At 42.2% G+C, this 22,094-nt stretch overlaps 1 protein-coding gene across 2 annotated transcripts in view; it reads left to right on the forward strand.

Annotated features, from left to right (window-relative positions):
* CACNA2D1 (calcium voltage-gated channel auxiliary subunit alpha2delta 1) overlaps positions 1-22,094 on the forward strand; it is a 636,415-nt gene that overhangs the window by 122,360 nt on the left and 491,961 nt on the right. The window lies entirely within an intron of this gene.

A 22,094-nucleotide genomic window follows, 5' to 3' on the forward strand; every position in this document is an offset into this window, starting at 1 on the left:
GATTTTTCTACAGCATCTTGGTGGCACAATTTGTGGCAGTATTTCAGGCATGCTGTTAATTGTAAGCCTCGGGGAAGAATGTGGGTAAATCTGGGGCTTTTCCGAGTAAGCTTCGAAGGAAAATTGGATCATCAGTGTTTGAATCTTCGGGAAACAGCTTGCTGCACAGCTAGTTAAGAAGCAACACCAGATCTCTCTCTTCAGGAAAGTACAAAGCAGATTCGAGTAGCAGATTCATCTGGCATCTTTCTTTGATAGCTTTCCCTTCCCCGTCAGTATTAAGGTGCCCACCTCCTACCTTTATTGTGCCGTTTGGGCTTTCTAGTTGAATTTCCATGTTAAAATATTCCTCAAGGGCAGCTTCTGTCAGCGTTTTATGCAACAGTGACCTTTGATGTACTTGTTAGTACAGAAGGCACAATTCCCTAGGAACCCAGCCCTCTCTTCACACCATAAGGAAGTGTCTACGGAAAGGTTCAGAAGGCAGAATATGTCGGTAGGGAGGCAGTATAATAAACCACCTTGTGCAATTTCCTGAAGGTACAGATTGTATTTTATTCTAACTCTCTCAGATCCAACTGATAGTTTGCCCACAAACAAATCGAAACGTCACCTGTGAAAGCCTACATTAGTCGGAAGTGAGTGATCCACTTTCAATTGCTTTAATGTTAACCCCTTTATAAAAGGAAGCGGAGTCTCTGATGGATGGTGTCGCTTCAGATAAATCTGCACGCAAGGGGTCAGTGATGATGTACCACTGTCACGATAATATTATAGGTGTATCAGAAGTCAGGGCAAGACGTGGTACGTGATATGCTGCTCCTCCCCTTGCACAACATAAGAACATAAGAAAGGCCGTACCGGGTCAGACCAAAGGTCCATCTAGCCCAGTATCTGTCTACCGACAGTGGCCAATGCCAGGTGCCCCTGAGGGAGTGAACCTAACAGGCAACGATCAAGTGATCTCTCTCCTGCCATCCATCTCCATCCTCTGACGAACAGAGGCTAGGGACACCATTCTTACCCATCCTGGCTAATAGCCATTTATGGACTTAGCCACCATGAATTTATCCAGTCCCCTTTTAAACATTGTTATAGTCCTAGCCTTCACAACCTCCTCAGGTAAGGAGTTCCACAAATTGACTGTGCGCTGCGTGAAGAAGAACTTCCTTTTATTTGTTTTAAACCTGCTGCCTATTAGTTTCATTTGGTGACCCCTAGTTCTTGTATTATGGGAATAAGTAAATAACTTTTCCTTATCCACTTTCTCAACATCACTCATGATTTTATATACCTCTATCATGTCCCCCCTTAGTCTCCTCTTTTCCAAGCTGAAGAGTCCTAGCCTCTTTAATCTTTCCTCGTATGGGACCCTCTCTAAACCCCTAATCATTTTAGTTGCCCTTTTCTGAACCTTTTCTAGTGCTAGAATATCTGCACAACTGTTGATGGGCTGCACCCACCAGCAGTTTGTCTTCTAGGGAGCACAGGAACTGTTCACGTCTGCTCCCCACCAGTGACTCTGAAAAGGGACCAGGGAGGAAAGGAGAGGAGGTGGGGCCAAGAATGGAGTACATTGCTCAACCCCTCCCATCCTGTGCCATGTACACATATAGCAACAGTGAAGAGAGAGGAATTGCCACACTGGATCTGACCAGTGGTCCATCTGGTCCAATTTCTGTCACTGACAGTGACTAGTACCAGCTGCTACAGAGGAAAGTACAAGAAACCCTGCAATACGTAGTTATAGGCCAACATGCCTCCAGGGAAAGCTTCCTCCTAATCTCCATTAGATAGAGCTTGGCTTAAACCCTGTATCGTGAAGGTTTATATCCTTTCCAAAGGTCTTGGGTTTTTAATATTTACGAGTATAACTCTGGATTTTCTTAGGCACCATATAAATGTCTAATTACTTTTTGAACTGCGCATTGGCCTCAGTGATTCTTTGTGGCAATGAGTCTCAAAGTCAAACACAATCTGACTGGTGCTCCTCTTGGGTGGTACTGATCTGCAGGGCACATACTCAGAAGTTTGATTTAAAAGCTACATGCCAGCCCTACAGTAAAACCTCATTCTAAAAAGTCAAACAAATCAAACTGCTAATAACACCTAGCTCTTTGTGTAGCACTCTTCATCAGTAGATCTCAAAGAGGTCAATAGCATTATCCCCATTGTATAGATGGGGAAACTGAGGCACAGGGAAGTGTAGAGAGTTGCCCAAATCACTCAGCAGGCCACTGGCAGAGCTGGGAATAAAAGCCATGTCTCTTGAATCCCAGTCCATGCTGCCTCCTGGTAGTTGGAGTAGGAATAAAGTAGGAAGGCAGAAGGCCCGGGGGAAAGGGGGAGGGGGAGGAGCGCCAGGGATGGGACTTCAGCCCCGTGCTGCTCCCGGCTTCAGCCCTGCAGTGGGGTCCCAGGGATGGTGCTTCAGCCCCACGCTGCTCCCAGCTTCAGGGAGTTGGGGGGTGAATGGGAGCTCAGGGTTTCAGCCCTGTGCCACTCCTGGCTTCAGCCCTGTGGGGGGCACCGGGGCTTGAGGTTTTGGCCCCATGGCCCCCTGAAAGGGCTCGCGGACCCCCAGGTGGCCGTGGACCCCCAGTTGAGAACCACAGGTATAGAATACAGTGATCCCTGTCTTCGTCCCATTGGCTGTCCTTCCAGTCTATCCATAATGGGCCAGATCATCAGCTAGTACAGCTCCATTGAGGTTTCTGAAATCATACAACCGATATGTCCCCCCTCCTTCATAAAACTCTGTATTAACACTCTTTCTCTGACATAAGAAGACTACCTGTTTCCTTTCCAGTGCAGTGAACAAAGAATGTGACATATAAGGAATAACCACCAGTAGAAGACTTTTTTAGAGGTTGTAGGGTGGAGTGGGGTTTGAGGAGGAAGTGGTGCTGGTGTGAAGTCTAGGAAAATGTAGCTTTGGTTTATTATGATTCATTTTCCTAGCATACAAAAGAAGTTTTCTGACAAAAGTTTTTAAAAATTTGGTGAAACCCCAAACTCCTGTTGATTCCTTCATGCCTGGGATCTAAGACATCTCTCTAAGGCTGGTGAGTCGCTATGTGAGCCATTTAACGATATTTTACCATATTTTAGTTAGTGCTGACATCATTCTCCTATTTTATAACAATAATAAAAGTTGCAGCTGATCTTCAGGTGCAGAATACCCTGAGCAGTCATTGCTCATTAGTGAGGTTTTGTTTTTTTCCATTATGCCTTTTGGTTTTAATGTATTTTAAATTCAGGATATCTTATTAAAACTTCAGTCACCCACTTGATTGTAATTAAAACCACCCCTAGGCAATACATTTTGTTCCATGTAAATATGACAGGCATAATTATGGCAAACCTAATTGTTCATGTATTTCTATTTTTCATGTAGTGATAAGGTTGGGTATGAAGGTAAGTGAACAAGTAATTAGTTTGAAAATTCACCCCTCTGCCTCCCAATTCTTTCTCATTTTTTAAAAAAAGTTTTATTTCACCCTCCAACTTGATGACTGAACCACATCTTAGAAATTAACTTCAGAATGCCACAGAGATATTGCTGTAGCCCCAAATGCTATTAAACTGGAAAATGGAGAAAAACTGTGCTTCTAGTCAAATACATACAATTCTACTTTTAATTGTAATTACACAGGCCTGAACATTTCAGACTTGCACTAATGGCAACATTTTGTAACCTTATGTTCACCTGTTTCCCTTCTGTGATGAGCCTGTATGACCCATTACAGCTCTCTTCTGGAAACAGCTTCATTCCTGAAGGAATTTTTCAGGAAGCAAGCAAGGGGCACACTACCTCAGACCTAAAGAATAGCAGCAATGGTGCTTTAGGACCTACCCTCTTCTGCAAAGAAACCTTACATAACCCTTCCATTTCAATTTTTGCTTGCACACCAGCTATAGACAGGCTCCTTTTCCCTAGCTCTTCATGCTGTCACAGAGTTGTTCTGTGTCACAGCAGCAGTGACTCATTAATGCTCAGTCCAGCGTAAAGTACTGAGCAGACAGCCTCTGCTGCTAAATTCAGTAACGATTCCCCAAGTAGACTGTCTGAGTCAGACCACTGTAGAGCAATGATTTTACTTGCTGGATATATTGGGGATGATGTCACGGGAGTGGGCGGCCCTAGGGCTCTGGTTGCTGAGCATGCAGTGAGCTTTACCCTCTGACATTTGTTTTCTTTTAGCTCTTGAAAGGATTTGCATTAGTTGTAGATTTGTCAGGATCTATTTCTGTTTTTTGTTTTTTTTAAAGTTAGTGGATGGAAAGTGCTAGAGTAGCATGTTTACCTGTCTGGAAGGTGATAAAGGCATCTCAGTTGGAAATCTCAGTGGTTAATTATTTGCAGGCAATTTTCAAAGAGGATCAGTCATTAGAAACATACGTGCTGTACTGACTTGTGTAGACCATGTGTCCATTCAGCTTCTCCAGAGAGCTCTCTCCTTCAGTTGCATTACTGTTATTACGAGCTATTATTTTTATTAGGGTAATACATTTGTGGCGGAAACCCACACCATCATGCACTATTCCACCTTAAACATATTTTACTGGCATATATGCTAGTGGAAATAGCCAACTGAGGAACAACAGGCAAATTAAAAAATGTTTGTGTTGTCATGAGATGGAGGTCAAACGTGGTCTTGTCACAAATCTAGGAAAAATTACCAATCAAATGACATGTTGCATGAGCTTCAACTCCTTATACACAAAGAGGAGATCATACCCACGTGTATTCCTGTTTTCTTATGTATATTCAGACTCCCAAAATGTTATGCGTATATATTATGGAGTCACCACCTGGCGCCTCCATAATTAGGGTTGTGTCCCAAAATGGGTTTAATTGGGCTGTGTTTCACCTCTAAAAGTAGGGGTCCAGTTGGTGTAAAGTTTCACCATGGGCTAGTTTATATACCCATTGCGTTTTCTGTGTAGGTTCTGTGTAGACCTCACACCACAACTGCAGCTCTACCACCTTCCCAAAATGCCAGCCTTCCATAACCCCCTTTAACCACTCTGCTGCAAATATCCCCAACCTCCCCTCTCCCAATACAATCAACTACAACACAAACATCCACAACTATTTAGTGTTTTTTTTGCGGGGGGGAGGGGGAGATAATCTGGTAAAGGGAGGTGTGCAGCAGGTGAAATCACTTAATATTGTAGTGCATGTTCTTCTGTACAGTTGTGCTCCTGTGTGTGTGTGTGTGTATGTATATGTATATGTGTGTGTATATATATATATATGTATATGTATATCTCTATATACATATGTATATATACTTATAATAGCCTGGTTTTTTAGCTATGATTATTAAACTGTATTTGAGCTACTCCACTGGCTCCTCATAGCACCATATGAGAAACCCCAGTGTGAGTATGATCTTGATATTCCAGTTTTCCAGACCCTGTGATCTGTGTCTTAGGAGCAGGTGGGAAGGCAGAAGGTCTTTTGAAAACTTTTGTGTGAAAATACCCATATAAACTACGAATGTCATTCATGAAGAGTGCCTCCAGCCTTTAGAATGGATCAGAATTGCACTGCATAATCAAAAGTGCATACACAACATACTCCATATGCAGTCTATTAAAACATGTTATGTTTAGTATCAAATCATTTCCCAACCGTTATATTTTGCTTTTTCTCCTATCCGTAACAATATCCACAAGACACCATATTTGTGTATCTTTTTGTATTCTAGCGACATTTTTGTGGGTCAATACAAATCTGAAAATTGTGCTCTGGATATTGTCATGAATTAATATCATTTTTGCTAGATTCAGTATAGATGAACAGATAGATGGCTTTACTGAGACGTCTCTTAGTTTCGGTCTCAGAATGCAGCAGTAGCTAGGTCAGATATTGGCTGTGTGTGTGTGTGTGTGTGTGTGTGTGTGTGTGTTAGGAACATGCGGTGGGAGAGGTGCGTGAATGAAATGTGGTTTTGCTTTTTCAAGATGCCTGGCTACATGGCTCTGATTTATTATTTAGCTGTGTGCTGTGTTCAGTTCAGCAGGGGAGCTTTTCTTCCTGTAGCTCCATTGAGATCTGTGTATGTCAAGTGACCATTATACAGTGGCTTGGACATCATTCATGACTGCTTGCATTTTCTGCACACCTTCCACAGAATTTATTCTCATAACTTCTTCAGTGCCGACAGAAAACTCGTTTTTACTAGGTTTATTTCCTCTTTAATTCTCAGCACGTTCATGTAAGCATGCAACCATAGGCTGCTATTGCACTGACTATCATGTGTCAGCTGGGAAATTAGACTTCTTCAGAGTTTGGCACTGATTTAAAACTAATACCAGTAGAAGGCATACTTAATTAGCAGCTTTCCGATAGGTGTGGTGTCACCAATGGGTAAATTACCATCTTTTTAGATTGTGTACATTTTTTTTAAAGGTTTGTGATGTCTTCTGTACCTTACACAGTCCGCATCTAATAACAAAACAAAGAGAAAGGAGCACAATGTTTTGAAATGCTCATTTCATACCATTCAGGCTGTGACTTACCTGTGTCTGCACCAAACTGTTTCCTTTGCCAATTAGGATATTTTGGAATGATATAAACATTATTTTTCATTTTAGGGTTTAAGAAAACAGGTTAAAAACACAGTTTCAGGGAAACAGATATAAAAAAGAGAATGATAAGCATTGTAGCTCTCTAGAAGGGCTTTTCAACAGGGGTTATCTTCAACTACTGGGTGATCTAGTTCTTCACTCAGTCAAGGAAGGATTTTTTTTCTAGAGTGCATTCTAGTCTTTTGTCTAGTCTGTTTTTGAATGTTCTAAGTGATTCAGCTTCCAACACTTTGGAGACTTTCCACTCTGTAGTAAATGCCCCGTCCAGACATTTTCCTTATCATGTTCAGCCTCCTTTTTACCAGTTTTAAATTTCCTTCTTACACTCCCTTGTGTCACCCAAAATAATTCCTCTGTGCAGCACCCCAGTTGTCACTTGGCCACCCTATATCTATACAGACCTTTATATCTTTCCTCATATGCTAGATCCTTCCCGCTGCTTGTAATCATTTCAGTTGGTTTCCTCTGCACTCTGTCCTGCTCATCACTAACTTGATAGTGCTGAGGTGTCCGGAATTTTGATATGATACTCTAGGTCTGGTCTCAAAATAAGGAAAGAGATTTAAAAAATAGTATCTATATTATAGCTTTGCTCAGAGACATCTATTGGGTTTGGGGACTCATTGTGCAAACGGAAGAGAGAGTTTACCGCAAAGGGCTTACAATAATCTTTTAGGGTTTTATATTCACACCAATCACCCTAATATCTGAGAGCCTTCCATGTAAAATCAATAGTATTAGTGAAGTCCCCAGTGGACTTTATTGAGTCTCTGGCAGGTCCCTCTTTTCAGGATAAAAAAATCTGCATGGGGCAGGGTTGTTGGTTTGGATATTTTAGATTTTGTTAACTTACTTTTTATTTAGGCTGATGTGTTTCAGAGTCTTTTGTTTTGTTTTGTTTTGTTGTTGTCCGCTGGGGTTCGTTGGGTAGAAGGAGGTGCCAGTGTTGTGAATTCCTACGATGAGAAGACCTTTCCAAAGAAGAAGTTTTGCTGCATTTCCTAAAGACCATCATACTTCAGGTTCAAATAATATCCTGCAAATGTGTTCCATAGCCCAATCCTCTCAACTGAGACTGCTTTGTCCCCAACTCTGGTGTATTTTAACTTGGGCTTTGCGATATGCAGTGGCCCAGAAGAGCACAGCGGTCCTAGGCAAAAGACACACACAGTCAAAAGAGTAGGGGATGAGGCTATAACATTCAAGGAAATGAGTATGATGAAGAATTAGCATAACTTTTTTAATTGGTGGGGGGCGGGTGGAAGAAGGGCTTAGGAAAAGGGATTATTCAAAGCTTGTCTCTCTCCAAACCACGTTCAGTAGGCTGGGCTTATTGGCCATCGTGGTAGAATCCTAAAGAGGGATTTTAAAAAATTAGAAGGTAGTATCTGTATGAATTGAATGAGAGAAGTTATGCCATGCCAGAGGTGTTTAAGGAAGAAGCTGATTGGTGGATGGGAAAGGTTGGAAGTGTTGGTGGAGCCAATTTTTGCATTAGATTCTGCAAGTGGGAACACTCTGCCAGAGAAATCTGAGGGATGTTTCCATAAGCGTGCACTAGTACTGCTTCTGAAAATGCAAGGGACCCTCCCAAATTATGAACCAAGTGTTTATCAGTAATCCAGCCCACCTCAGAAGTCCCATAATACAGAAAATAAAGAATGGAGCTCTCGAAGTTGTAACAGACAGAGAAACATAAGGGTTAAAATAAAAAAACTATTTCAGTTAGACTTTTTGTAGCACAAGGTACATTTTTGCAGAATCCAACTCTTAAAACATTAACATGAAATAAGTATCCAGACTGATATTTTTGTAAACAAACAGATCTTTACATGCAATTGTAATGGCTGTAATAAAACAGCAGCACTTTATACTAAAAATCCAAGGGGAAACTTTGTGAACAGCAAATAAGCTCTACAGGTAGTGGCTTGGTTACTACTTAAAAAGTGTCTGCAACAATTTCTTTCAATCTCTCTAGTAATTTTGAGGAAAGGAATTTTCACAGCAATGCACAGCATGTTAGGGTAGGAGATTGAGAGGCGTACCGCAGGCAGGGGAAAGTGATTAAGGATCATTTTCAAGCTTTCAGACATTTAAAAACTGAACAATGTGCTGGCTAGATCACAACATTCTTGCTCAGGACTCATGCCAAAACTTGGTTATTTGTTCTGGAGCCCAAACAGACTGCGTGACCCACGTATTGACTCCACAATGACTTTTGCAGCTTCAGGCAAGAAAGTTCCATTCCTCAAACCATGTGATACATCTTTATCCAAACTGTACTGTAAAACACTTTATGTTGTTTGTTGAATGTTGACAATGTGCATGACACTGTGAAACAGAAGAAGAAGTGGTCTCTACCCTAAGGAGTTTACAATCTAAACAGAGCTGAAGATTCATTCTCAAAGTTATTCTTGCTGCTGCTTCTTCCATAACATTTTAAAATCTGGCCTTTTGTCACTGACAGTGCTAAGCTCTCTTCCAGGCCCACCTCCTCTCTCATTTTGTCTACTACAATCTCCTCGTCTTTAGCCTTCTGACACCCACCTAGTTTCTCAGAGGTCTACTTAAAACACTGCTGCTAAGATCAGCTTCTTTGTTATGTCATGCACCACACCTGTTTGGTCCCTCCACTGTCTTGTCCACCACAACAAACAGAAGCTTCTGATCCTTCCCTTTTTAAAGCCCTTCGCAACTTAGTCCTCCTCTACTTAAAAGCAAATGTATCTTCTTGCATCATTTCTCCCGCTCTCCCCCGTTCCTGGCAGTGATGACTTCCTCCATCACTTGTTTGGCTGCTTCTCCCAGAAACTATCTTGTACTTTTTCAGCCCCAGAGTGTGCATGTGGATCAGAACTGTTTCTTTTCTCTGAACCGGAAATTCTCCCTTTCCCTTGTGATTTTTTTTTTTTTACCAAGAATCCTCAGTTTTGTTTCAAAATTCCATCAAGTTCAGAAGTGTAAAAACATTAGTTTACTTACATGCTTAAATATTTTTGAAGACTGACAGTCACTCTAAACTGGAGCAGGAGAGAATAGACTTCAGTCTGACCATGCCATAAAGTACTGTAGTGGATTTCATTGATATCTTTACATCCAATAGGCCACATCTTGTCTTCATTTTCACCCATGCAACCCCATAAAGCTCAATATGTTTTATAGAATTATACTTTCCCACATCAGTCGAGGACACTGGGTGAAATCTTGGTCCCATTGAGGTCAAAGGGAGTCTTGCCATAGATTCAGTGCAGCCAAGATTTCACCCAAAGTATGTTAAATGTTGTTTTAGACTTTTATTCCCTGGACCGCTAACCTTCCCCGGTTCCCTCTTCTTTATCCTCCTTTTTCTTCAAAGGGTCCATATCTTAACAGCCCTTTTCTGACAGAGGAAAGCTAGACTAATCTCCTTCCATATGCTCTCCATTCATCCTCCAGAGATGTTCACTGGAAAGCAATACAAAGCGTTGCATTCCCTTCCTTCCCTCTGCCACATGGACTGCAAATGTAATGCAGCAATCTCTGCTGGACCAGGCTTTCAGAAGGAAAGTTGATGCAGCTCCTTTGAAATCAATGGAGCTATGCCATTTTACATCACCTAAGGATTTGGCCCAGTGACTTTTGATTGATCAGCTTTTCAGTCCCCGCCTCCTTTGCTTGTCTTTCTTATGCTTTTTAAAAAAATGTTCTGGGTACAATTAAGAATTATAGGTAGAGTTAGGACACTAGCTTTTTGTTTTTGCAAAAGCAAATAGAAGGTGGCTGTGACTTGTTCCCCTTTTATCTGAATCATAAAATCATAGAATATTAGGGTTGGAAGGGACCTCAGGAGGCATCTAGTCCAACTCCCTGCTCAAAGCAGGACCAACACCAACTAAATCATCCCAGCCAGGGCTTTGTCAATTCGGGCCTTAAAAACCTCTAAGGATGGAGATTCCAAAGCACAAAAGTCCAGGAATGCGGGAATTGTTTTATGAAGTCAATATTTATTTTGATTCCATTTCCACTGCAAATGTTTACTTCCATGACTAGCCCGTGAACAATCAGCCCCACTGAAGTCAATGAGGCTGGAGACCAGAATTATGATGAGACCTAAATACCTTTGTAAATGTGGTCTTAGCCACCTAAGAGGTTAGCAGTACTGTCCCCAAAGCAGGCAAAATTCATTCCCAGATCAGAAATATTAATGATGTTGTGCACTTTGCAAAATGCATGTAGTTGAGTGGTTACTGAGCCATCAGGATGCATTCTCAACTGCTGGTACTAGATATGACCCTTTTTTGTTTTTATTTGAGGGTTTGGGTCAGCTCCTGAAGATGGATCTGAATTTTCTTTTTTTTCAAACTTTGACATTTGTTTTCTTCACTGTAGAGTCAGTGCAGTGAAGGATATTAGACAGATATTGTGGACTGAGAAAGGAAACAGACAACAAAATGCACACACAGGCACACGCACTGGAACCTGACAGGCTGAGTCATCAGAATAGAAAAAAGATTATAACACGTGGAGCCTGATCCTAAACAGAACCATAGCAGCAGCTACATCTAGGCAAAGAAATGCAAGTTGTTTCTCAATCCGCCTGCATGGAAGGAATGTAGCTAATAGGAAATGAAGCTCTCTCAATATGCTAAGGGTTATATAGTTATGGCAGAAAGGAAGGGTCTGAACCACAGAACACTAATGGATTTGCATGGCAGGAATTGCTCTTGAGGCAATATTCTGGAAACAAACAAACAAAAAATCACCATGCTAATTGTCACTGCCGTGGTTGAAGGTGATAATTAAAAGGAGTGTTCAAAAGCCAGACCTAATAAATAGTAAATGAACTGTAAGTATGATCTTTTCATTTGTTTGCTTCTAGCCATGGGAGGATGCATCACCTGTCTGTCCTTTCTTGTGACCCGGTCCTGGTGTGCTCTGTCCCCTCTAGGTAGGTCAGGCTTGTCTGGACTAGTCCAAGGGGGATATTTCATCTTGGTACTTGGCGGTGAGGAGAGATGTGAATCAAGCTCAAGGTAGAAAAAGGGACAAAATTAAAACACATGAAAAGCAAATATTTCTAGTCTATTTTTTTGTATTCCTTTTATTTCTGTCATGTTCTCTTCCTCTACCATCCACATGCAACATGTTTTCCAGCCTGAGGAGTGTGTTGCTGTCCTCCACTATTTGCATTTTTCTGAATATTCAAAACTGGGTGCTCTCAGTACCAAATGGGTCCATAGGAGATGGAAGTTAATATCATCCTGTGGATGATTTTCTTGATTGTTGGGTACAGAAGGGAGAAATGCCACGTTTCCCTAAATGCAGATGTGTATTATTTTCTGTGTGTGCCTGGTATGCTCTATCAAATGCCACAGTGTGCATGGGGAAGAGGCCGCTTGAGCTCTTAAGAAAATGGGATCAGATGCTCTTTGTGGTTTCTGAAAGCTCCTAAGGCTGGAAGCTGCTAGCTGATTAAAAACCTAAACTCCAGTCATTACAATAAAACCTGTTTACTTTTAACAGTCTCGAATGGAAGGTAGAACTTTGATTGTTGCATTATTGAAGCAGCATGTGGGAGGAAAGTGAAGAAATATCGCCAGCGCTGGGAAAGGGAAGGCCTCTGTAATGATACCAGGGACCTTGATGTAATTGTATTTGCCTTCAGTCCATTGGAATCCAGTAAACAGCATAGCCATTAGAAATGATACAATATGTTCAGACAACTAATGCTACTGTAAGATGAATGATTAAGGGAGCTGAACAAAAAATCATTGTACTGTGTCCTTCCCGTGTACAGGCAAAGGGGAACTTCATCCTTGGAATGACTTGGAATGAAGTCAGAGTAACGCCAGAGATGACTTTTTGGTGCAAAGAGCTTATATGTGAATGAGAGAGAGAGGATTTAATATATAGTTTTCAGGGATATCTTGAAGTGATAGCAGCTCTATAAGCAAAAGAAGTTCTGGCAAAATGACACAGCCCCAAATCCTGTAACCACTTGTGTGCAGGAGTAATTGTAGTGAAAAGGATAGTTACCATTGAGATCAATGGAGATTTAACCATGTGCGTAAATGTGACTTCCTTACATGGGCAGGTATTTGCATCAGGACCTGACACAGTAAAATGGGAAGGGGGCAAAAGAGAGTGCCAAAAAATGCAGATTTAAGGTAAAGCGGGGAAAAAAGAGGGACTGATTCTGTAGTCACTGTACACCCACGGCTGCTAGTGATTAGCAATGGGAGCTTTGGATGGGCAAGGAATACAGGAGTGGATTTGAAATCGACTAACTAAAAAGCTGAAGTAAAAGAGAGGAAAATAATTATTTTGGTGCACTTTTCCTTCCACTACTTAGGTTATGAAATGGCTTGATGGTAGGTTTATCTTCACAACTGTTTCCTGCGAAAGACAGTATTTCTAGACCAGGCCTTAAAGATAGTGCCTACTAATTAGTTTAATGGTATATGTGAAGAAATCTAATTATTTTTCAAAATACCTGGTATCTTACTAGAGCTGTGCACAAATTATGATATGTCCTCTCTTGTCCCGTCCAGTTTTGTCTTATATTTGATCAGCAAACTGACTCCTTAACATTTCATTACAAGTATAAAACTTTCATGACTTGAATTGGGAGTTTTTGCTTTACAGTGCAAGCAGGATCAGGGCTTGGACCAAAAGAGTAAGGATGGCCCTGAGAGATTCAGAGATAATTCCCTCCTCTGGCACAGGGGCTGATGGCTTGTGTGACAGCTGCCAGCTTGTCTGATACCCTGGGAATTGAACTGGTGACCTCAAGAGATAAAAAGCATGAATTCCTGTAGCTTGAGCTAAGGAGACAGCACTCCAACTGGGATTCTAACAGACTCATATCCTTGGAAGAATGCTCTCATAGCGGGCCACAATGCACCTTCATCAGTGGATTCTTCTTCAAGTGCTTTCTCGTGTCCATTCCATGCTAGGTATGTGCGCGCCCCATGCACTGTTGTTGGAGATTTTTTCCTTAGTGGTACCTGTTGGGCTGGCTCTAGCTCTCTCCAGAGCTATGCATGTATGCATTGTTATAAGGGGCGCTGCCAGCCCTGCTGGCCCCGCACTCTCTCAGTTCCTTCTTACCGCCCATGACAGCTGGTGGAACGACCCTTTCTTGCTCTGGCAAGGTTTCTTCCCAGTGGTTTTGGATTCTTGCTTCATTCATAGTGTTAATAGTTTAGTGTATATAGTTTTTGCAAGTTGTGATAGCGTATATATTTCTTATCATCGAAGGACTTTTCACCTCAGGGCCGGGCCCTGGTCCCCAGGTTTCAAGCCTTGTGCCTCCTGGGGCAAACCTATGCTTATGAGTGACCTGAACTCGAGTTGCTTAAAGGGCTTGGGGGAAACTTACCTAAAGGACAAGTGAAAAATCTGTTGGGACTTCAGACCCCACGCTAAGAAGGTCTGGGACATCTGTCGCAGATCTGAGCTGCTCCGATTCGGCGTCGAGTATTTCGGTATCGGTGCAAAGTGCTCCCTCAGCACTATTCTCTATTCCCAGTGCCAAGGAAGAAGTACAAAAAGCAGCAAACCAAGAGAGGGTGCTCGCCAGTGCAGAAGAGAGACAAGCAGGGTGAGGGATTAAAACCCAGGCCTGGTTGCTCTTCTAATCGTGGTTCCACATCTGCACTGTTGACTCTGACAATGGTGTTACGTCTGGTGTGGGAGCTACTGTGGTACCAGAGGACAGATGGTGCCATCGACCTCAGATGCATTTCAGGCAGCCAGGACCCTTCTCTCTTTTCTGGTCCCTCCAACTCCTCTGTGGCACCTATCTGCTCCAGAAACCGGAGGCCGAAGGTGATGTCACAATTCCACAACAACCAGTACATTTTTTCTACCTGTCTTCTTCCCAAAACCTCACAGAAGCTCCGAGGACTGCTGCTTCATTCGTTGGATGTTAGGTGGGCCCTCACTTTTTATACTGAGAGAACTAAGCCCTTCTGAAAATCCTTGCAACTCTGTGGCAATAGTGGATGAGAGGGCTACTGTGTCAACCCAAAGCATCTTGTCCTGGATAACTGCCTGTATTCTAGCTTGTTATAAACAGGCGAACATCCCACCTCCAGCCATCATGACCACTCATTCCAGAAGAGCGTAGGCTTTGTCAGCAGTGTTCCTTGCACAGGTACCAAGCCAGGACATCTGCAGAGCTGCAACCTGGTTATTGGTTCATACCATGACACCATCACCCAACAGGCCCAAGATGATGCTAGTTTCGGGAGAGCAGTGTTGCAGTCAGCACATCCATGAACTCTGAGCCCACCTCCAGGAGTACTGCTTGTGAGTCATCTAGCATGGAATGGACATGAGCAAGCACTCGAAGAAGAAAAAATGGTTACTAACCTTCCCCAACTGTTGTTCTTTGAGGTGTGTTGTTCATGTCCCTTCCATGACCCACCCTCCTACCCCTCCGTCACAGTTATTGGCAAGAAGGAACTGAGAGGGTGCAGGGCTGGCAGCACTCCTTATACCAGTGCATAAATGCATGGCTCCAGAGGGCAGTAGAGCTGGCCCAATGGATACTATTAAGGGAAAAATCTCCGGCAACAGTGCGCGTGGTACGCACACACCTAGGATGTAATGGACATGAGCCACACGTCTCGAAGAACAACAGTTATGGAAGGTTAGTAACTGGTTTTTACATTTGCACGTCCTCCAGTCTGAGAATGTGTGCGCCATGGAATTCTTTGCTTTGTGTTTGGCGGAGAGGCCCTTTGTCCTAGTGCTGGTCACCTAGAGGGTGGGGAGAAAAGTTTAATTTATGCCTGCCCTATAGGAGATGGATGATGCCCTTAGTCAAACACAAATTTAAAAAGCTAATAACTAAATATGCCTTGTCCTTGTACTTATGAGGAGATAAGTAAACAATGTATATCATGGGGAAATAAATGGTTTCCAGTTCTTTGGTAACCGCAGTTGTGATATTCAGAGAGGTTACAGTAGATTTTGGCATAACTGACTTTATCGTTGATCAAGAATATGGATTTCTTTACATTAGTGGTCAAAGTGCCTAGTTATGAATGGAGAGAATTTTTTCATGTAGATATTTTAATTTAAAAAAAGCAGCTTTTAAACTAAATTAAACATTAAATGTGGGATTTTCAAAAGTGCTTGGATGACTTATTGTAATGGGGTTTGTGGCCAAGATTTCCAAAAAGAGATTAGTGGTTTTGGGTGCCTCCATATTTGGGTACCCAACTTGACACCTAAAGATGTATGGCTTTCAGAAAGTGCTGAGCACCCAGCTTCTGGAAATCAGGTCCCTCTAAGGCGTTTCATGTAGGGCAAGCAAGAATGGAGGCACTCAAAATCAATTTTGAAAATTTTGGCCTGTGCTCCTAAATCACCGAGGAGCTTTTGAAAAAAATCCCACTCTACACCAGGAACTACAGAAACACGCACCTTGTCCTCATGTAAAAGGTTAATATTATGTCTTTCCCATCCTGTACCTCAGCAGGCCCCCTGCAATACTTTTAAATTTGTTGTTTTTTGTTATAAATTGTTCCCATATGAATCCACCTAGCAATGCCAAGCACTACAAGAGAACTCCCCATCTTGTAAGTTGCCTTCTTTGGGGGCCCATTGGGTCTGATCTGTTCCTTCCATGTTTTCAGTTAGAACTCAGAGTGGTAGCCATGTTAGTCTGTATCGGTAAAAAGAACGAGGAGTACTTGTGGCACCTTAGAGTGGGCTAAAATTCACTTCATCTGATGCATGCAGTGGAAAATACAGTAGGAAGATATATACACATAGAGAACATGAAAAAATAGGTGTTGCCATACCAACTCAAAGCTTATGCCCAAATAAATTTGTTAGTCTCTAAGGTGCCACAAGTACTCCTTGTTCTTTTTTCAGTTAGAACTGTACATTTCAAGATCTGTCTTCAACTAATTGCTCCCGCAGACCCAACAATGTGTTGACAATACCACGTGAAGTTGAAATTCTGAAGTCCCTTCTCAGCACCCCTTCCATCTTGCTTTTCATTGTAGCACGACTGTTGGGAAAGAAGCCTTTGAAAATCAGTAATTAGAAAAGGCAATAATGTATTGAGTACTAGGGCGCAGACAAATAAAGACTGATATTGTAAGCCTTCAATTCCTCTAGTGAAATATTATTATGGCTTGATGTTTCATAATGCTGGGTATATTGGTATCCTCAAGGGAAACTGTAATGTGGACAAAACATAATTACAGGGGCTTGCTTCCTGTAATGTGTTTTTTTTTGTGTGTTTTTTTTGTTTTTTTTACTGAATGCAGGAAACCAAAGATCTTGCTTGGTTCAGAGCTTAAGTTAAGATACTTGTGAAACTTTAAAGATATTTGAAATGTTCTGGAGACACAAACCTTGCTAATATGGGAATCACAACTCCACTTGAAGCTGATGCCTGGTTTACTTTCAGTGCTTAAATAATGAATTGCTTTCTGGTTTTCCGAAGTTCAATGAAAGAAATAATCACTTCAAATGCCACACTAGCTTGCTTATTGAAGATGTTTGTTTTACAAGACAGCTGTCGACATTCAAACTCTCTCTAAAGGTGAAATAAGGCTTTTTTCACTGGAGTCTGACCTACTACCAACTCTGTCACCAGGACTGGATACATAGATTGTGAGTTCTTTACAGCTGGCTAGCTGGGTGACCCATTCTGTAACTGGGGTTGAGGACCTCCAGCACACATTTCATTTTCCTCTTCTGTACATCTGGAGCTCATCTTGATCACATGCATGGAGACAAGGAGGCTCTACTAATGATCTTTGGAATTTTCCATTAGCATCGATCCATCATCTAGTTATTTATAAGGGGCTTACCAGAGACTGGAGAACAGACCATGGGCCTTACTGCACTGGCCTTTTCAGCAAATGTTGATGGGGCAAAACCATGTTAGAACTTGGAACACAGTTTTTCAACATGGCTCACAGGTTTTGAACATGACTCCTCTGGGGATTCCGCATGGCAGCATGAAGGGTTGGGTGGGAGTAAGCCAAAGAATGACTGAGAATGAGGATCTATCTACTGCTTCCTCCCACAAGTGGTCCTGGGACATATACCGTGTTAGAGGCAGCTCCAGCCCTACTACCTTGTGCATCAGTCCAGTGCCTAATCTGGCTACTGTTTTCCCAAACTGCAGGACTTGGGCAGTGTCTTTGTGGGGCCTTAAACTCTTGCTTTACTTGCCTATTTACAACCTTGAAAACACAAAATGATGCTTTTGGCATTTGCCTTAGTTCCCCTGAGTGCTCGTTCCAGCTTTTGCTAAAGTCTTTCCAATGCAGCCCCGCATGACTGCAGGGACCCAGAAGCGTTTCACTAGCAGCGATTCCTTCTGGCTGCTGGAAGCCGCAGTTGTGCTGGTACCAACGGTAAAGACACTGTATCTCTCATCTGCCGCATTCAGTGCTCTCTTGCTGGTGCCCAGTCAGTGTGGAACCACTGAGGGAGGAGAAGCTAGCAGCTGAGTGCCTCAGGGTCTTGCCTGAAGGGAGTTGAGGGAGCAGATGAAGGGGACAGGAGCTCAAGGGGGAACAGCACTGAGGGAACAAGTTGGATCCTGGTCCTCCATGAACCTCTTTTTTCTTTGGGGAGCTTTCCACTTTCAGACTGGGACCAGAATTTCCACAACTAGCTAAGCTCTGTGCACAGAAATAAGCTCCCATCCATCTCACTGAAGCATATCAAGGTAAAGTCTGTTACAATGGTGTATGCATTAGAAATCTCATACTTGATTCCTGGTGGATACCTTTGTGTCTCGAACATGTGTGAAGTTTGAGCTCATAAGCCTTGATAAAGTGGAAGACTGATGGTACAAAGTTTGAGAACCACCATACTACTGAACCTTTTCATAACTAGACTTGTGAACTGGCTCTGTACGTTAAGGAGAAGGGAGAGGTGGTGAAGGAAAACATTCCACTTTAGAGAGCTGTGATGGGATAGAAGCACAATGCTATGTCCCCAGTAGGCAAGGAGTTAACTCTGGTTTCCCTTCTCTCTGCCCCGGGAAGGCTATCAGAATGGCTTCTGGTGAGCCACAGAGAGTGTAAAGTGATCATGTACTTTACCTGGGCTTTTAAGGTAACTGCAGCCTTCGAGGTTGCTTTGGCTTATGAAAAGTTGTCTTGACTGCTGGTTAAAAAGATTTGCTTGAGATATCAACCACAGCTGGCTGTTACTGTAATTTCTGGAGTTAGCCTAGTTTATGGTGCAATCCTATCTCCTTAGCTCTCTGATATCTGCAGAGCTGGAGGAAAGGCTCTTGAATGTTTAATGGCAGCACAACACTGATAAACATTTAGTGCTGGTTGGTTGCCTGCAAGTGCATCGCAGGAGGTGCACTTGTCAGGTCCCACAAGCCTATATGGTTGGGCTTGTTTTTTGGTCTTGTATTTGAATGGGGCCATCCAAGGAAATCGCAGTGTGCGGGTATGATGTTTGTCCTTCTGCATCACTATTGAACCAATTCTGCAGCACCATTGTAGAGAGGGAGGGGAGCAGTGTATTGGAGATGCAGTGTTTCCTTCTGATCATTAAAGATCCCACGATACCTTTCTCAAGCCTGAGTTTATTTAACTCTAGTAACCTGAATTAATCAACTCAGCTGGTCAAATTCCAATTTAGGGAATTGAATTCTGCTTACCTATCGTAAATGCTTCTTGCAGTTTTGAATGAATAACCATATTTTTTCTTCTCTTCCTGTCCTAAATAGTTCTGTAGCATTGTGATGCACTGTTCAGAAATTTTGCTTTGTTCAACTGCTGAAATAGCTGCATATCATCCTTGTATGCTTGGTTTCAGAGGAAAAGGGCTATACTATATTAATGTACTAGATTCATTCCCATCCCCATTATAAGACAAGGAACCACATAGTTGATGATTCTTAGTATCAGTACTGCAGTGCCTCAGTTTCAGCCAGATATTTTATAGGATGATGAAGACAGCCTTTTTAAATACTGAGGTTCCTATACTGTCTTCACTTCTCACACACACCTCGTTGATATTAGTAAGAATTGTATAATGGCTCCAAGGCAGTGTGTGGACCTGAAGTTTTAAAAGAAACCATCTAAACCAGCTGAGAACATTAATCTGTGTTTTCTAGGATAGAATAGAATAGCACTGATTAAATGATTGAAATCACTGTTCAGAGTCATCTGGTTTGAATTGCAGAAACGCATTATGCTGCACTGACAATGTAAACGCTTGTAACCTAGTGTCTCTCCCAGTGTGCGTTGACCCTGACAAGATATTCCCCGAGCTCTCTGTGATTTGTCTCACTCTGTGCAATCTAGAGTATTTGGCCTTTAATCAGTTAAACAGGTTGAAGTGTTGCTTGTAGAAGGTAATTACAGGTTCTCAATGAAAATGGCAGAGTTAGTCCGCTGGATGGCACTTGTCACACTGGGGAGAGTACAAGCAGCCTACACAAGGCATGGGTCCTCTGCAGAAGGGCCCCTTCCTGAGATAATGATACAGCTCCTAGCGGGATTGAGGGAATTGGGTAGCAATCTGACGGGGGAAGTGCTGCTTTACCTTGTGTGATATCCATTCAAGAGAAGCAGCAAGGTTAAGAAGGAAATGTTAAACAACAGGCAAACTGTGCTGAATCCTCCTTCAGTGCAGGGTCTTTGCATTCAAGATAACTCTGGTAAAAAAAAAAAAAAAAAAGGAATTACTGACATACTGATATTCTGGGACGTCTCCAAAGATATTGTGTTCTCCAGTACTTTTTAAAAAACTTCTCTCTGTGAGAGCAGCTATCTTGCTGGAAGTCCTGTCAGTTCTGGTATTTAATTAAAGTAACAAGGTTTACACTGCAGCCTAATTGGCAGTACCAATGAGAGATGGCTGCTTGGTGGCTGAAGCAGCATGTACAGCTTGTGTTTCTGAGCCATAGGCCTTAAGTAAAGCTTGAATTGTTGTCTGCATGCAATCAGGCTACGGGTATATAACTGTGACTGATCTTCAACTGACGTAAATCAGTGTAGCTCCAATTAAATCGATGCAGCTATGCTGATTTATACCAGTTGATGATGTGGCTTATAAAATGTATGCATAAAAGGTCATAAGTGGCTGACTTATGTCTGTAAAATGGCATGCAGCATAGATGTGGTTTTGTGTTCAGTGCTGCTTCCTTCCATGGGGTTAGGTTATGAGTCAATGACGTGTGTACGTGTTCCCTTTTTGAGACAAGCAGGCCGCTGTGTTTTATATGCTAGTTATTTGTGGGGATTTAGTAAAGTAAATCATGGGGGACACGTAGTAGTGTTAAGAGGCTATTGTTGAAGAAACTAGCAATCTGCCCAGGTTTCTTTCGGCAGATTCCACGGAGATCAAGGCCGCTGTGTGTCAGACAAAGACAGTTGTACAGATACATTAACCACTTACTGGTACTGCTTGTTTTTAGAAAACATAAATGAACAGAGCAACGTTTTCCTTCAGTCATAATTATGATTTGGGAAACCCACCTTAATAATCAGAATATATGTGTGCACAAACAGAGGACTTCAGGGCTGTCAATCCAGAAACCATTTTTTAACAATATATTTACTTAAAATTTAAATGGGGGAGGAAGAGACTATGCTAAGAAACTGAATCGAACAGCCATTCTTCTGAAGAGATGGTTGCACAGTACTTGCGTTAGTGCTGGCAAAAGGACTTTCACTTCCATAGAAACAGATAAGAAGTCCCCTCTGTGAAAATACATCAGATGGCAGCAGAATCACAGGCAATCTGATTAGTTCGACAAGCTGTCAATTTTCACAGGCTCTCTGTTCAGGCACAGAGCACTGATGGTTTTTGTGCATGGAAGACAGATGTTCCCTTTATAGTCCCTAAGTGAGGTAATAAAAGTTCCGTCACATGCCAACCTGCACTGAAACACACACAAAATGAGATAATATTATGCTGCTGCTGCTGCCAGCACCTCTGGTGCTTCTGTACAACACTTTGGAGAGCCCAAGAAAATGGGATCTAAAAATAACATAAGGTGCAAAGGCATTTGTGCTACATACTGTATCTTACAAGTATCAGGAGGGAGCCATGTTAGTCTGTATCTACAAAAACAACAAGGAGTCCAGTGGCACCTTAAAGACCAGACTCCTTGTTGTTTTTGTATCTTAACAAGAAGGCACATCGCTTTTTTTATTATATTTTAACGATTATTTATTGATTAAATGCATGGATTTTCTTTTTGATTTTGGAGAAAATACTCTTAAAATATTTCCATGCAGAAATCCACCAAAAAAACCCAAACAAACAACTGAGAAACAAAAAGCCCCAACATAAGCCTTTGGAATATTGCTTAGCAAGGGACTAGAACCTCTCTTGGAATGTTTGCCGGTTGACTTTTTGTTTGTCACAGACAGGTTGTTAACACTACTTCAGGGTGTGTGTGTGTTTGTGTGTATGAGTGTATGCATGTGTGTTTAACCAGGCGGACTGGAGAGGGGCAGTGCGTTAAGCCAGACAATACTAATTGCACTAGTTCTGGAGTG

This window comes from Mauremys mutica, chromosome 1 (genome assembly GCF_020497125.1).
Source record: "Mauremys mutica isolate MM-2020 ecotype Southern chromosome 1, ASM2049712v1, whole genome shotgun sequence".
NCBI lineage: Eukaryota > Metazoa > Chordata > Testudines > Geoemydidae > Mauremys > Mauremys mutica.